Source organism: Peromyscus leucopus, unplaced genomic scaffold (genome assembly GCF_004664715.2).
Source record: "Peromyscus leucopus breed LL Stock unplaced genomic scaffold, UCI_PerLeu_2.1 scaffold_469, whole genome shotgun sequence".
Classification (NCBI taxonomy): domain Eukaryota; kingdom Metazoa; phylum Chordata; class Mammalia; order Rodentia; family Cricetidae; genus Peromyscus; species Peromyscus leucopus.
Window position 1 is genome coordinate 166092 of NW_023505364.1, and position 13915 is coordinate 180006.

Here is a 13915-nt window from a genome sequence, read left to right on the forward strand (position 1 = left end):
CATTCTAACTTGTCCTCCTAACATTTGTTCTCCCATAACACATCTGCTCACTTCCTCAAGTCTGTCTCCCTCCATGACCATCAGCTCAATGAGGGCAGGCAGTAACACCCTACCTAACACTGAGCAAGACCCCGTAAATGCCCGTGGAAGGAAAGATGGAGGAAGAATCTAGACATTATTGTGGGTCAGTGAACAAACTCGGGACACTGGTGCCTGACACAGTAAGTGTGTCTGGTGCAGTGTTGGAATGGATTTGCACTAGAGGGCTGCAGCTGAGGGCCAGTTTTCCGAAGTTGTCTTGAGTGCTGCTCTCCTCCTCGGAATATGAGAAATTGTTTTGCCCTATCCAGACACCTTACACTGAGACTTTTCAGTGTAGGAGTTAGCAGGACAAGAAAACATGAGAACCTTTATGATAAAACTAACCCTGGTAGAACACACACTGGAAGTGTCTGGGCACATGGTCATTCATCTAGGAAAAGCCAACTATGAAAGGCTAGGGGTCACTCAGCAGAAAGGTTTGCCCAGCCTGGACCCTGGGCTTGATTCCAGTGCCACATAAAAACCAAGCATGGTGATGCTCTCCTGTAGTTTCAGCACTCAGAAGGCAGAGGCAGGAGTAACAGGTGGAGGTTAAGCTTGGCTACAAAGAGAGCTTGAAGCCAGTCTGGGACAGAGAAGACCTTCCAAAAAAAGAAATGAGGTTGTGGAGAGGGAGGAGAGAATCCCTAAACCACCTATGCGGTGCCTCCCCTCTGCTTCTCACGGGCAAGCCCCAGAAGAGCTGGGTCTCACTCCCACTGCCCACATTGTTGGGTCCTGTTAATCCACAGATGCAAGGAGAAAGACCACTGACCTAAATCATCACAGCCAAATTAGTTAAAACAAGCTCCTTTTGTTCATGTACACAGCTGTCTCTCCTTAGAGGTCCTGTTCAAGAGATCAGTATTGGCCATGGGGAAGATAAGGTTTTTATAGTTCAGGAGGAGGGGTTTCCAAATGGGGCATTTGGCAGACAAATGGGCAAGGGTACAGAAGCAGAGCATAAGTGTAACAAGTTGGTCATGGCAACCTGAAACAGACATGGTTGCAAGGTGGTCATAACAAGGTGGTCACAATAACCTTTTGAAACCAAGGCATGGTTGCTGTTTCCTGGAACAGGCAGGACAGAACCATTTGCAGTTAAGGTTACAGGTGGGGCATAGCTCAATCCTTGAAAAACGATTTATTCGTAAACAGGAATAAACCTAGTTTGTCTTTCAAGCCCAAGATGGAGGCAGACTGGATCATCAGTCCACCATGTCCCTTACACTGAGCTTCACCACTAAAGGCACCGAGTGCCTCTACCTCTCAGTCCCTTGTAGGGAGCACAAGGCCGGAGGTCAGCTAGAAGAGCACCACCCCCTTCTTTTCCTGGGGAAGATTATCATTTCTGGACGAAAGGATACAGCACATGGAAGCAGAGCAGCCCCCTGGAACAGCACAGGGATGACAGTGACAATTAGCAGTGACAGTGTTAGTGACAATCAAGATACTGAACGTTCCTCTCCAAGGAGCACCTTCTTCTCCCTATGATGCATACGCAGCAAGCCAGCCTGCTCCAGACCTACTAAGTTTAGGCAAAGCAGTGGGGCCATCCATCTCCTGCGTGTGAAGAGCTGCCTTGCACTTTTCTTCTCTTGAAGAAAGCAAGTGTGTAACAGCAGTGTGCTGGAAGTTGTACATATAAATTTGATTTATTGCCAACACCTTTAAAAGCTACTTATCAACGACTATTGTTAGAACCCAGATCCTCTGAATGTAGTCTCTTTCTCTCATGGCTGCTATGAAGAGCTGATTAGTCATACCCAGTTTCAACCTATCTCCCATCACAGCACCCAAAAGAGCCAAGTTCCTTCTGCTGGGAACAGGCTCTTCCAGATAGCAAAGCCCTAAATGGAGAAGGGTTCCGGGCAGGATAAGCGGCCACAACACTTCACATATTGGCAAGACCCGTTGGGTTTTTTTGTTTTTTTTCAGACACCCCTGAGTCAGCAATGTCTGTGGGATTCTTCAAGCACCTGCCTCAGCCTGAGCTATGGAAAGATATAGCATCTTAGTCTAGTTTAGCAATGTCAGCAGACCATCTCCTCGTGACATAGGAGTACCTCACTACTCCTTTACAAGTGACTTGTCTTATTTAGGGTCACTATTGCTGTGATGAAACACCATGATCAAAAGCAACCAAAAATTCAAAGAAATGGTTTATTTGGCTTACAAATCATGAATCACCGTTCACCGGGGGATGCCAAGTCAGGAACTCAAGCCAGGCAAGAACCTGGAGGCAGCAGCTGATGCAGAGGCCATGAAGGATGCAGCTACCGGCTTGTTCCCCATGGCTTGTTCAGCCTGCTTTCTTACAGACGTCAGGACCGCCAGCCCAGGGAAAGCCCCACCCACCATGGCCTGGGCCCTCCCACATTCATCACTAATTAAGAGAATGCTCTACAGGCTTGCTTACAGCCCGATCTTATGGAGGCATTTTCTCAACTGAGGTTCCCACCTTCAGATGACTCTAGCTGGTGTCAGGTTGACATAAAACTAGCCAGCACAGAGCCTTGACAGGGCAAAGCTGCTCTCTGTACAGTCTGAGGATTTTACTTCAGACCCTGCCCATGCTGCCTGCTGGGGAGATAATGTCCTCACCTGAAGGAGGGCCCCTTGTCACCTCTCTCTCAAACCCTCTTCCTCCTCAACACCTAATGACTGTCCCAATTCCTTCAATGTATTTCTTAATCCAATCAGTTACTCAATAAAGAACTATGAATGCCCACTAATAATCATCCCACTGTGTGTCCTTGATGGCAGGTGCTGCCTCCTCAGAACCATTACATTACAGAAGGAACCGGCCATGAATAACAATGTACGGTTCATCGTGTCACGGGAATATAAATTAGGAAGTGGTGTAAAGAATGCTAGGGCCTCTAAGAACTCTTCCTGGAAAGTTGAAAGAGATTTCCTGGAAGGGGGCTGCTCAGTCTAAAGCCAGGAAGAGAGGGAGCAAAAAGAAACCCAGGGAGCAATAGGGATGGCCAGTGCACCCTGGAGCAGGAAGGGCTTGACATAGGAAATGGTATAGCAGGGTCATACGGAGTTCTGTTTTTAGTGTTTTGGTTTTGCTTTTTAAGGAATGGCTGGTTTTCTACAATGGCTGGCAAATTTTGCATTCCCAATTTGCATTGTGAAGTGACCGTGGTCACTTGTCCAACCTGTAACCATTCTCCATTAGGGCTTTGCTATCTGGAGAGCCTGTCCAGGGCAGAGAAGAACTTGGTTCTTTTTGAGTGCTGTGAGGGAGACAGGCTATAACTGGGTGCGGGTAGTCAGCTCTTCATGTGGTGTTGCCATCAAAGCCAGGGAATCCCACTAAGCAAACACTCTACTGGGATACCGCCATACTTTTTGCAGTATATGAAGGTCCCCTTGTCCCATATCTCTGACAGCATGTTTTTTTTTTTTTCTTCGTGATGGCCATTCTGACTGGAGTGACATGGAATTTCGGCATAGTTTTGACATGCATCATGGACACCTGCACATTCGTATTTACTTCAGCACTCCCCACAATGGCCAAACTATAGAATCAGCCTGGATGCCCACCAGGAGATAAGGAGATAAAGAAAACGTGATATTGATATGTGGTGGTATTATGTTCCCCAAAATATTGTGTACCTTAATAAACTTATCTGGGTCAGAGAACAGAAAAGCCACTAGTTAGGCAGTGATAGCACACGCCTTTAATACTCGCATTCCAGAGACAGAAATCCATCTGGATCTCTGTGAGTTCAAGGCCACATTGGAAACAGCCAGGCATGGTGACTCACGCCTTTAATCCCAGGAAGCAAGCTTTTTAATCCTAGGGAGTGATGGTAGAAAGCAGAAAGGTATATAAGGCGTAAGGACCAGAAACTAGAAGCATTTGGCTGGTTAAGCTTCAGGCTTTCCAGCAGCACAGTTCAGCTGAGAGCCATTGGGATGAGGACACAGAAGCTTCCAGTCTGAGGAAACAAGGCCAGCTGAGAAGTTGACCAGGTGAGGTTAGCTGTGGCTTGTTCTGTCTCTCTGATCTACCAGCATGGACCCCAATAACTCGCCTCAGGTTTGATTTTATTAATAAGAACTTTTTAAGAATCCTGCTACATTGATATATATGCAGAGTGAAGTTCAGCCATGAAGAGTGAAGTTGTACTGTTTGCAACCAGAGGTCATTATAGGAAACAAAATAAGCCAGGCTCAGAAAGACAAATAGTGTATTTTCTCTCTTCTGTAGATCCTAGACTTTTAGACATACATAAAATGTTATATGTATACATGAAACTTTTTGTGTATGTATGTGTGTATAATACTACATGGAAGTAGAAGGGAGCCGAGGGAAGGAAGGAGGCCAGCAGGAGTGCAGAGGTGATGGGGGGGAAGGGAGGAGTAAGGGTGTGGTCAAATAGATGACATGCTTGAAACCCAACATTACACGTAATCTATATTCCAATAAATACTATATATGTATGTACAGTATGTGTGGATGTGTGTCAGGGGGAGAAGCCAAAAAGAGGACATCAAGTTTCCTGCTCTGTAACTCTCCATGTCCTGCTCCGTAACTCTCCATGCGCTGCTCTGTACCTCTCCATGCCCTGCTCCGTAACTCTCCATGCCCTGCTCCGTAACTCTCCATGCCCTGCTCTGTAACTCTCCATGTCCTGCTCTGTACCTCTCCATGCCCTGCTCCGTAACTCTCCATGCGCTGCTCTATAACTCTCCATGCCCTGCTCTGTAACTCTCCATGTCCTGCTCTGTAACTCTCCATGCCCTGCTCTGTAACTCTCCATGCCCTGCTCTGTACCTCTCCATGTCCTGCTCTGTAACCCTGCACCTTAGAGACAGGGTCTCTCTCTGAACTTGAAGCCAGGCTGGTGGCCATCCAAGCCCAGCCTCCTCCTGTCTCCACTCCCCACACCACTGGGATTACAGGCTCCCCATGGCCACACCCAACCTTTTACTAAAGTCCTCATACTTGTACAGGAAGTGCTCTCACTCGCTGAGCCATCTCTTTAGACAAGAATTTTCAGGAGAAAGAAAGAAGTGAGCAGCGTGGCTGGGAGCATGAGAACAAGCAAGGAATTGCTGTGAGAAGACTGGGAGACCCTGACTCAGCAGGACCTTGGAGAGCTGGCAAAGAATTGGGAGTTCAACCTGACTGAACTCTCTACAGTCCTCATAACCCCTTCAGCAAGGAGACAGAGGCTGGCAAAGCAGGCTCTCAGGCCCTCAGGAATTCTCCCTGAAAGGCGTTCCCGCTCACTAGTCTTCTCAATGGCGAAGCACCTAGGATATCAATGACATCCTATGTGTGTCTGCACATATGTTTCCCTGGAGGAAGTCGCCCCTCAGTGTCAGCACATCCCTTGGGTGTCTGAAGGACATAAAGAGGAAAAGGATAAAGCCCACAGCTCAGGTGTGCTCCCTGCCTCTATGTACCAGCTATCATGATGGACTGAAACCCCCACAAACAGTGAACCAAATCCTTCGGCTTCTCTGGGGTCTTCTGTCACAATGATTAGTACCATGCCCATGAACCCTTTTCTGCCCAAGCTGATCATTGTCACTGATGTGACTACCTGCTGTCAGAGAGGCATTGTTCTCCCTCCCACCCTCCACTCTGCCCCTCCCACCCCCGCCTCACAGGTGCCATCACCATGGGAACCAAGCTGGCCAATGAGAACAAACACTAAGCCACCTCCTCCCAGACAGGCCACAAGCAACATTCAGAGGCCTCCAGGGCCCCTCCTGGATAAACCAATCCCACTGCTCCCTGCCATTAAGGCGGAAAAAGGGGGGTCTTCTGTCTGGAATGCTCAAGAGCAAAGGCCAAGCCCATCATTACCCAGCCTAGAGCTCCAGCCACATGTGGGGTCCAGCCATGCAGCAGTCGTTCGGAAGCCCTAACAATTGTCTACAGCGCCTTGGGAACACCCCACAGCATTGAGAGCCTCAAGAAGAGCACACAGCACCTCCAGCCAGAGGCATGCAGCATCTCCACCCTGTCGAGCAGTGGCTATGCAGCTGACGAGGAGAGCAGCCGGGCCAGCCTAGTTAACCTCAAGCAAATTGGGAGGCTGACTAAGCAGCTCCCTACCCACGCGGACGGCACCAGAGCAGTGAGCTCTTCATCACCTCCTCTCCCACCTCCCCCAGTGCGTTCAAGATCCAAAGGCTGAACAGTCAAGGCCAGGACACCCAGCAGGCTGGAGGGAAAAGTGACGCCAGCCTGCCCAGCGGCAAAATCAGCAGCCTGAGCAGCATGAGCTTCCTGAGCCCAGGCAGCAGCTTCCTGTCCTACCAGGTGAGCAGCGGCTTCTCAGCTCCACCAACATCAAGGCCTCCAGCAAGGCCACCAGTAACCAGACCATCCGGGTGGACTGCAGTGAGCAGGGGAGCCGAGGAGCAACACAGAGCTCCAGGAAGGCAAGGCCAAGGACCCAGAGGAAGCAGCAGCCAGCCCCCCCAGGCTGAGCAGCCCGCCCAGGAGCCCATACCTTTATGAGGCGACTCCTCAGCTCCTGCTAACATCTAAACACGAGGACCCGACAAGCCCGGATTCACCTGGGATGTTCACTGGCAATATAGGAAAAACCAAAGAAGTAGCTGCTGTGTCTTCTATAGCAACGACCATCAGCAGACAGGTCACACACAACACCATCTGCTGAGAAGTAGGCGATGTGACCATCTATATAGAAAGCTGTTGTAAGGAGAGCTGGAGCAAGAACCAACCGTCCATGCTGGGCCATCTGTATCAAAACCACCTATGGGAAGAGCATCCACTACATGAACCTCGGCACAGGTTATCCACAAGATCCAGCAAAACCATCGGCACCAAGATCAGTAGTGGCAACTGACAACTGTCTTAAGAACCATTAGAAAGTGGAACCTTCCATGATGGACCCATTATAAACGAGGAACACACCTACAACAACCACATGCTCTGAAGAAACAAGGGCTGCCTACGCTGGGAGTGGCCCAGGACCACAAGCATCTGGAAGGATGAGGACCCTGCATGGGATGTTGGACCATGGGGAGCTCAGTCCCTGCTGAGCTCTGCAATGTGCTTCCACAGCAGGCATGGCCCACAGAAGCACCAACCTGGGGACACGGCCCACGGAGAACGCCCATGACTCCCAGCAGCCCAGCCCATCTAGGGGACCATCAGGAGCAGCTGGGAGTGCCAGGTGTCTAGACAGAACTTGTGAGAGGAGATGTCAAAGAACCCATGTCCCCAAAGAGCATCACCCACCCATGGAGAGTTGTACTTCTGTGTCCAGTTCTTTCTGGACAGCTGCACCTCAGATCCCATCCAGGAGCAAAGGCTCGGAGCAGTGTTTGTGTTCCTGTGTGGGTCTTAGAAAAGCAAACGTGAGAAGCCAGGGCAGCCCTTTGTGCAGATGGTTTGGAGCTGTGTACTCCCTACGGCAGCACAACGTCATCATTGTAACTGCTACATAGACTCAGAGACCAGCCTGCCAGGAACTGCTGGGGTGGGAACTCCAGGCCACGGATGAACACTGCCTACATGGGTAGGAGGCCTGAGGTCCTGGCCGCCTTCCTTCTCGAAACAGTAGAACCCTTTCCAGGGCTAAGTTTGTAGATCCGGGAACAGGTGGGTGCACAAAGAGGCCAGAGGCGGCAAAACATCCACTAGGCACCATAAGAAAAGTTGAGGGGGCACCAAAGACAATAAACAGTGTCTGGAAAGGCCACGGGGGCTTGGGTCTATGTGTGTCTTCCTAGGGGACTATGGGGAAGCAGTCCAAACTCACCAAAGAACCACCTTTGGCTGTGAGTCAGACCGCTGCCACTCCAGTAAAATGCCTGGAGTAAAATACATTTTCCGAGACACGGTTTCCCACAGACTTCAAGTCTAAGGTCCAAGGCACTGACAGGAGGGGCCACTTGATCATAGATGGCGACCTTTACCCTGTAATGTCACAGGGAGGAAGGGCAAGGACACTGTCTGTGACATTTTTCACCAAGATGCTGATCCCATTCATGAGGGCTTCACCCCTGTGATTCAAAGGCCTCCTGTTATCTCCCAGCCCCAGAGGGGTGGAGATTGCATTTCAACATAGGAGTCAGGAGCTGGAGAGAAGGCTTAGCCGCAAAGCGCTGTTGTACGAGCACAGAGACCCGAGCTTGATCCCAAGAATCCGTGTTTAAAAAAAAAAGAAAGAAAGAAAGAAAAGAAAAGAAAGAAAAAGAAAAAACCTGCTGAGGTGGTACACACCTGTAATCCTAGTCCTGGGGAGACGGGGACAAGAGGATCCTTGAGGCTTACTGGCCAGCCACTCTGCCTGCCAGTAAGCTCCCGATCCAATGAGAGATCTTGAGGAAGATACCCCACATCAACCTCTGGCCCACACACTCATGCAAACCCACATGAACATAACGCCTACACATGTACCACATACACACGCAAACACATGCATATGCACACACACATACGTGTTGAGGGGGTCACAGAGACTCAACTGCAGCACTGAGCCCCTGTCTTCTGCATGCCTAGCTCTGAGGGAGGCTTGGTCACCCCTCCCCCCCTTAGAAAGATGAGCACACAGATTGAGATGGAACTGTGGGACGCTACAGCACACTGTATCTCATCATGGAAGCCACAGGCTTCTTAGGCACCAAGACCAAGCCTAGTCCTTTCCTCTAACAACCTTGCGTGTCCCTCACCACAGATGTGTCCGCACACCCAACCGTCCCACAGTCCCTGACACCTCTTCTATCCACTGAGATACCCAGCCCATAGCTTCATCTTCCCCTACACCTGTGGGTCCCCTATACCCGTGAGTCCTCTACACCCATGGGTCCCCTACACCTGTTCATCAGCATTGCTGGGGAACATTTAAAACTCAGGTGCCCAGGCTGGGCTGCCCTACTCTGTGGACTGTGAGTCAGTTGTTTTTAAAGTCCCCAGGCAGTGCCATCCTCATGTTGATGGCAAACACCTGTAACAATCAGCTTAGAGACAAGGCTTGTGGAGGCAGCTGGTTCCGGAGTGTCCAGTCCGAGGTCTCTTGGCCCCGCCTCTTTGAGCCTCTGGCAGCACATTATGGGAAAGCATGTGGCGGGGAGGCCTGTTCACAGCATTGCGGCCAAGAAAGAGAGGAGAAGGAGCTGTGACTCCAGTATCACCCTCTAGGAGGGTCTAGAGGTGCAACTACCTCCTAACAGTGCCTGATGCTAAGCCTTCGGGTGGGGGGACACTCAAAATCTAAATGACAGCACCAGATGGTGTCTGTGTTCAAGCCAGGACTGGGGAATGTGGCTTCCCTGGATCTCCTTCTTCCCATGCCTGTAACTCTGGAAAAACACACACACCAGCCAGGGCCAGGGAGGTAACTGGGAGGGAGTGGGGGAGGGGGTCAAAATGAAGAGTGTGCGTCCTATACAGAGAAGACAGGAGTCTGAAGACAGTCTCCTGGGCTTTACATTTTGCTCACAAATTCAAATGAGAGGGAGGGAGGGACCTAAGAAGACACTGTGATCTTTCTGAAGATCGCCCCCCTCCTGGCCACTCCTCACACCATCACCTCCCATCCTGTCCCACCCCTGAGTCACAGCTCCACCCCTGTTGCCTTTGCACATGCTGTTCCCTCTGTCTGCCGTAACTTACATGCAGCAAAACCCACCCTGGTTACTGTGCAGCTGTGACCGCTGCAAACGCATGCATCAGTTCCATGCCCCCACCGTAGGAATACCAAGCAGCGTTCTGACGGTCTACTATATGCACCAGGTCATGGCTATTCCATGCAGTAGGAGGTCCCTCTGGTTTGCCCTTCTTGCCCACTGTGAGCCACCCAAAATCAAGCTCTAATGGTGGTGCACAGTGCATTGGTCCTCGGCTGGCAGGCCCCAGACTGCTCCTAGTCTGGAGATTCAACTCTAGGAACATTTGGACACAGGACTTTGTGTCACCAGAGGCCGTACAGTTCACTGCATCAGCCCATCAGCCCGGGGACCAGAGTTTGGGACAATGTGGTGAATGCGTAGCTTTTTATAAGAAAAATTTCCAGTGAGTGGTGACACTATTACCCAAGGAGGCCGCAGAGGCAGAAGGACTGTGAGTTTGAAGTCAGCCTGGGATATATGTATAGCAAGATTCTGTCTCAAACAAATAAAACTGCCCACGACTTTCCCCACCCAATCCTGCCTCCAAGTCTGAGAAATCCTCCTGTCTCCAAACCCACAGTGTTGCAGTGCCAGAGTGTCAGGGTACTAGGATCTAAACTCCTATTTTACTTGCTGTGTGTTCTCTCCCCACCTCCTTCTCTCTCCCCTGTCTCTTTCTCTCCCCACTCTCCATCTCTGTCCACCTCACTTCCCATTTTCTGAAAGTTGATGTCAATTTGCTCACTGTATTAGAGTTTGGGGGTTTCCTTGACAACAGATGAGGGTAACCTATGCAGTCTACCATTGTTAATCCACTTTACCTATGGGGAGCTGAGACACAGATAAGATGTCTCTGTGTAAGTGGAGGAACTGGGATTTGAACACAGAATCTAGCTCTGGAGTCCATGTTCTTAACCATTAAGCTCTCTACCCTGGCACTCTGCTCTAAAGACATTTGCAGACAATGGTGTCCCTGGCAGCCGGCCACCCATGTACAGAGCCTGAGTGTGTTGTTTCTTAGGGACTCTGAACACAGCACCTCTCTCTCCTTCCTGCCTGAGACATGTGGGCTTGCAGCCCCAGAAAGGACTCCCCATGTCTCACATCTCCAACATCCACTTCCATGTCTTCAGCATCACTGAACGGAAGAGGGACAGAAGATGAAGGACCAAATCTAAAGACAAAAGCTGTACCTTCCCAGGCCTGGAGTGCAGTGTGCCCTCACAGGTGGCTCAGGATCCCCAGGTGAAATAGTGCTGAATGCACGTACATCAGGCCATTCCTTCCTTCCTCACATGTGCCCAACAGATATGTCTCAGAGGGGCTCCCTCCCACCCCAGCATAGGGACCAGGCAGGCACTTGAAGGGAGGCCTATTTATCAACTAGGTGATTTTTCCTTTCCTGCGCACTATCCCAGCATTGAGGATGTCGGTGGACTGAGAGTAATGGGTGGCCGGGGGTGCTCGTTCCTGAGCTGGGAAGAGAGCCGTTTGCCACTTCTTCCTGGTCAGCAGACTAAGGAGACGCTCAGACTCCAGCCAGTAGACCTCATAGGCCTGCTCGGTAGGGCCTCCCTTCCTAAGTTCACCTTGGCCTCAGCCAGCAGCCTGGATGGTACTTTACCTTTCTTCCTTGCCGGAGTACCTGTCGCTCTGAATTCATGTTCCTCATTGCTCCGCCCACTTCAACTCCTCCTGAGCCAGGAGCTCAGTGCAGGTGGGAGTAGACAGGACAATGTCTCAGCCTGCATCCTCCAAAAGCTGGCTTGAGCTGGGGACTCTTGTGGGAGCTATCCAGGCTGTATCCCAAGGAGGCAAGTGAGGAGGGAAGACTGGCGGGGAGGGGAAGAGGGCATGTAACTGGGTCTGGCCTAAGACTGCCTCAGCTCCAACTCACTGGGACTCTGGAGTGAGACCCACTTCATAGAGCCTGCCCAGCTCCAGCCTTTGATATGCAATGCCCTGAGTGTGAGTGTCTGTGGTGTGAATCTGTATACTCCCTCGGGTTCCTGTGTTAAATGTTCTGTCCTCGGCGTGAGCTAACATACTAAAGGCTGTGGGGCCTTTAGGAAGTAGGTTCTGGCTGGTAGAAGTTAGTCATTAGGGGTAGGCCTTTGAGGGTTATCCACCCCAGAGTTCCAGCTGTGTCCTCTGCTTCCTAATTAACCATGATGTGAACAGCCCACGCCACTCACTCCCATCAGCACAGATGGAGCCACCCTGTACTGCCTTCCCAAACCATGATGGACCAAATGCTCCACAATCATGAGCCAAATAAACCTTTCCCCCAGCCAAGTATGGGGTCATAGTAACACAAAAAACAATTACCAATACGAAGGTGAAATGTTCCCCATCCTGTCAAGAGCAACTATCCCAAGAAGGGGTATCTAAGAGCCACCAGCAGCCTTGGCCATACCAAGCCCAAGGTGATGCTGTAGCTCCAAATCCCCAGGAGTCCGTTCCTTCCAGCTCTACGGTCCATCACACTTCAGATGGGACCAGGATGGTGACCACATGGACAAGCCTAATGTAGGTGAGCTGAGCCCCAGGCATGTAGATGTATCCAACCGTCTTATTAAATAAGAAACACAGAACCAATGCAAAGAAGAAAGCCAAGAGATCAGAGCTAAGAGCCTTACCCACCTGCTGCAGTTAGCCTCTTCAGCCAAGAGACCTCTCCGAAAAAAAGCTACTTCCTGTCTGTTTGTCTTTATATAGTCTTACTGTTCTGCCTTCTCATTGGTGGTAAACCCAAACACATGACTGCCTCATCACTGCCTGTATGTACAGCCCTCCAGGTCTTCTATGGTATTAAAATTAAAGGCGTGTGTCTCCAATGCTGGCTGTATCCTTGAACATACAGAGATCTACCTTAGCTCTGCCTACCAAGTGCTGGGATTAAAGGTGTGCGCCACGAACGCCCAGCTCTGCTATGGCTTGCTATTAGCTCTGACCCCCAGGCAACTTTATTTATTAACATACAAATAAAATCGCATTTCAGTACAATTAAAATATCACCATACAGGCAGACCAGAACACCACCAGCAGAGCCCAGCCATCGTGCCAACTTGCAGGATTCTGAGCTGCAGAAGATGTGGGTGTGCAACACCATTACAAAGCTGACGCTGATGTGACCGCTTCAGGATAGAATTCTCATCATGACTACCAAAGGTCTGTCCTTCTGACTGTTGTGGTCTCAACTCCCTCTCTGTGGAACTTCCTCAGCTGCACACACCCCACCCCAGGGCTGTTGCAGTACCAATGTTCCTAACTTGGGTATGCACTGCTCCCTCTCCCTGGTCACTTCCTATGCTTCCTTCAGAACTCAACTCGGGTATCTCTGCCCTGCAAAGGTTTCCTCCCCAAGCCTATATCCAACTCGTTTGCCTGTATGTACTCTCAGAGCTGTGAGGTGACAAATTTGCCTCCCCAGTGAACCTTTAACGCCATGAGGGACTGTGCATGGTCGTGGTTGTATCCCCAGAACCTATACTAGCACTGTTCCCAGCAGGTGTGACATTGTGTCCTCAGCACTGATAGCAATGCCTTGCATCCAGCAGGTGCTTAATAAACACTCTGGAATGAACCATCTGGAGCTAAGCATTGAAAAGTCTATCCAATGAGAATTGGTCAAACTGTAATCACTTCTTAATTCTTTTTTTATTATTTTTTAAATTTATTTTACATACCAACCTGTTTTCCCTCCCTCCTCTCCTCTCTTTCCCTCCTCCCACCTCCTTTCTACCCCGCCCCCATCCACTCCTCAGAAAGGGTAAGGCTTCCCATGGAAGTCAACAAAGCATGCCATATCAAGTCGAGGCAGGACCAAGCTCCTCCTCGTTACATCAAGGCTGAGCGAGGCATCCCACCATAGGAAATAGGTTCCAAAAAGCCAGTTCTTGAACCAGGGATAGATCCTCATGCCACTGTTGGGGGGCCCTCAAACAGACCAAGCTACACAACTGTCTTACCCATGCAGAGAGCCCAGTCCAGTCCCATGCAGGCTCCACAGTTGTCGGTCCAAAGTTCGTGAGTTCCCACTGGCGTGATTCGGTTGTATCTGTAAGTTTCCTCATCATGGTCTTAATGCTCCTTGTTCATAGAATCCCTCTTCCCTCTCTTCCACTGAACTGGTGCTTGGCCATGGCTCTCTGCATCTGTTTCCATCAGTTACTGGATGAAGGCTCTATGATAGTTAGGTTATTCATCCTTTTAAGGT

The 13915-nt window shown here is 50.2% G+C and overlaps 1 pseudogene; it reads left to right on the top strand.

The window, feature by feature from the left end:
- Window positions 1-5725: 5725 nt before the first annotated feature.
- Window positions 5726-6574, top strand: LOC114700314 (annotated as a pseudogene).
- The last annotated feature ends 7341 nt before the right edge of the window (window positions 6575-13915 follow it).